Consider the following 3,992-nt stretch of genomic DNA (forward strand, 5'->3'; position numbering starts at 1 on the left):
AACAAACAAAAAAAGCCCATGACCTGATGGATTCACAACTGAATTCTATCACATGTACAAAGAAGAGCTGGTACCATTCCTACAGAAACTATTCCAAAAAATTAAGGAGGAGGGACTTCTCCCCAACTCATTCTATGAGGCCAGCATCATCTTGATACCAAAACCTGGCAGAGAAACAACAAAAAAAGAAAACTTCAAGCCAACATCCTTGATAAACATCAATGCAAAAATACTCAACAAAATACTTGCAAGCTTTATCCCTGGGATGAAAAGTTGGTTCAACACACAAAAATCAATAAATGTAATTCATCACATAAACAGAACTAAAGACAAAAACCACATGATTATCTCAACAGATGCAGAAAAGGCTTTTGATAAACTTCAACATCCCTTCATGTTAAAAACTCTCAATAAACTAGGTAATAAAGGAACATACCTCAAAATAATAAGAGCCATCTATGACAAACCCACAGCCAACATTATACTAAAGGGGCAAAAGCTGGAAGCATTCCTCTTGAAAACCAGTACAAGACAAGGATGCCATTTCTCATCACTTCTATTCAACATAGTATTGGAAGTCCCGGTCAAAGCAAGCAGGCAAGAGAAAGAAAGAAAGCGCATCCCAATAGAAAGAGAGGATGTCAAACTACCTCTGTTTGCAGACAACATAATTCTATATCTAAAAAACCCCATAGTTTTGTCCTGTGAAATCTCCTTCAGCTGTTAAACAACTTCAGCAAAATTTACAGGATACAAAAATCAATGTATAAAAATCACTAGCATTCCTATACACCACCAACAACCAAACTGACAGCCAAACTGGGAAGGCAATCCCATTCACAACTGCCACAAAAAATAAAATAAAATACCTGGGAATACAGCTAACCAGGAAAGTGAAAAATCTCTGCAATGAGAATTACAAAACACTGCTCAAAGAAATCAGAGAAGACACAAATGGAAAAACATTCCATGCTCATGAATAGGAAGAATTAATATCATTAAAATGGCTACACTGCCCAAAGCAATTTGCAGATTCAATGCTATTCCTATTAAACTACCAGCAACATTCTTCACAGAACTAGAAAAAAATATTTAAAAATTTTTATGGAACCAAAAAAGAACCCAAATAGCCGAGGCAATCATAAGCAAAAAGAACAAAGCTGGAGGAATCACATTATGCAACTCCAAACTATACTACAAGGTTACAGTGATCAAAACAGTATGGTGCTGATACAAAAACAGGCACATAGACCAATGGAACAGAATAGAGATCCCAGAAATGAGGCTGCACATTACGACCATCCGGTCTTTGACAAAGCTGACAAAAACAAGCAATGGGGAAAAGGCTCCCTATTCAATAAATGGTGCTGGGACAAGTGGCTAGCCATATGCAGAAGATTGAAGCTGAACCCCTTCCTCACACCATATACAAAAATGAACTCAAGATGGACTAAAGACATAAATGTAAAACCTAAAACTATAAAAACCCTAGAAGACAACCTAGGCAATACCATCCTGGGCATAGAAACAGGTAAATATTTCATGATAAAGACACCAAAAGCAATTGTGACAAAAGTAAAAATTGACAAATGGAATCTAATTAAACATAAGAGCTTTTGCACAGCAAAAGAAATTACCAACAGAGAAAAAGACAACCTGCAGAATGAGAAAAAATATTTGCAAACTATGCGTCTGGCAAAGGACTAATATCCAGTATCTATAAAGAACTTAAACAAATTTACAAGAAGAAAACAACCCCATTAAAAAGTTTGTAAAGGACATGAACAGACACTTCTCAAAAGAGGACATAATGCAGCCAAGAAGCATATGAAAACAAGCTGGGTATCATCGATCATTAGAGAAATGCAAGTCAAAACCACAATGAGATACCATCTCACACCAGCAGAATGGCTATTATTAAAAAGTCAAAAAAACAACAGATGCTGGTGAGGTTGCAGAGAAAAGGGAACCTTTATACACTGTTGGTGGGAGTGTAAATCAGTTCAACCATTGTGGAAAGCAGTGTGGCAATTCCTCAAAGAGCTAAAAGCAGAGCTATCATTTGACCCAGCAATCTCATTACTGGGTATATACCCAGAGGAATATAAAGCATTCTACCATAAAGACATATGCATGCAAATGTTCATTCCAACACTGTTCACAATAGCAAAGACATGAAATCAACCTAAATGCCCATGAATGACAGACTGGATTTTTAAAAAATGTTGTACATATACACCAGAGAATATTATGTAGTCATAAAAAAGAATAAGATCATTGTTTTTGCAGGAACATGAATGGGGCTAGAGGCTAGTATCCTTAGCAAACTAACGCAGGAATAGAAAACCAAATACTGTATATTGTCACTTATAACTAGGAGCTGAAAGATAAGAACTTATGAACACAAAGAAGGAAACAACAGATACTGGGGTGTGCTTAAGAGGGAAGGGTAGGAGGAGGGAGAGAAGCAGAAACAATAACTATTGAGTACTGAGCTTAATACCTGGGTGATATAATAATATGTACAACTAACCCCCATGACGCATGTTTATCTATGTAACAAACCCTGACATGTATCCCTAAACCTAAAATAAAAATTAAAAATAAAGAAAAAAAAATAAACAACAAAACAAATGGAAAAATAAAACTGCTTATCCTTTGAGTCCCAGCTCAAATGCCACCTTCTTTGTGAAACCTTTCTTAATTCTTGTAGGCAGAATTAATCCCTCCCTCCATTCTGCTCTTAGAATCCTGTACAGTTTCTGTTATAGCCCTTTTCATATGTATGACAGTTGTTTTTGAGTTCTATCTCTCCCATGACATTAGGACCTTAAAGCAGGGTTGTTAGAATGATGTGAAACTAATTTGGTTTAAACAAGTCTATCATGCCAGCTGGCCCTGTCAAGAGACTATCAACAGCTTCTCCTGCTGAGGTAAGATACCAGCAAAGTTAATGAGAGTATTTATTACAAAGCAGATGTCTCTAGAAGCTGATTGCAAGTCAAGGAAAGGCTAGCTCAATCCTCAGCACTGCTCCATATAGTAAATCTTTACAGATTGAATAGGATTGTCATTCAACAATAATTCAATCACTTGTGTACAGTTGACCCTTGAACAACATGGGTTTGAAATGCATGGGTCCATTTTTACACAGATTTTTTTCAATATACTGAAGAATTGTTTGGAGGTTTGAGACAATTTGAAAAAACTCAGACAAACCACGTAGCCTAGAAATATCAAAAAACTTAAGAAAAAGGTTTATATCATGAATGCATAAAATATATGCAGAAACAATTCTATTTTATCACATGACAATAAAATATACACAAATCTATTGTAAAAAGTTAAAATTTGTCAAGCACAGTGGCTCACACTTGTAATCCCAGAACTTCGGGAGGCCTAGGTGAGAGGATTGTTTGAACCCAGGGGTTTAAGATTAGCTTGGGCAACAAAGTGAGACCTTCTGTCTATTAAAAATTCAAAAAATTAGCCAGGCATGGTGGTGTGTGCCTGTAGTCCCATCTACTCAAGAGGCTGAGATGGGAGGGTCACTTGAGCCCAGGAGGTTGAAGCTGCAGTGAGACGTGACCATGCCACTGCAAGCCAGCCCAGGCAACAGAGCAAGACCTGCCTCAAAAAAATAAATATATAAAATTTATCAAAACTTATGCACACAAACATTTACAGACCTTATGTACATAGTGCCATTTGCAGTTGAGAAAAATGTAAACACACATAAAGATGCAGTATTAAATTATAACTACAAGAAGTTAACTGCAGTGCATAAGGTACTATACCGTAATGATTTTGGAGCCACCTCCTGTTGCCATTGCGGTGAGCTCAGCTGTTGCGAGTATCCTTTAAAACAACCTGTGACGCTAATCATCTCTATGTGAGCTGTTCATTTCTCCAGTAAACTGCATATCACATTAAAAAGTGATCTCTTGCAGTTTTCAAGTATTTTTTCAAGTTTAGTACAATACCGTAAATCT

Source organism: Cebus imitator, unplaced genomic scaffold (genome assembly GCF_001604975.1).
Source record: "Cebus imitator isolate Cc_AM_T3 unplaced genomic scaffold, Cebus_imitator-1.0 Scaffold136, whole genome shotgun sequence".
In the NCBI taxonomy this organism is placed as follows: domain Eukaryota; kingdom Metazoa; phylum Chordata; class Mammalia; order Primates; family Cebidae; genus Cebus; species Cebus imitator.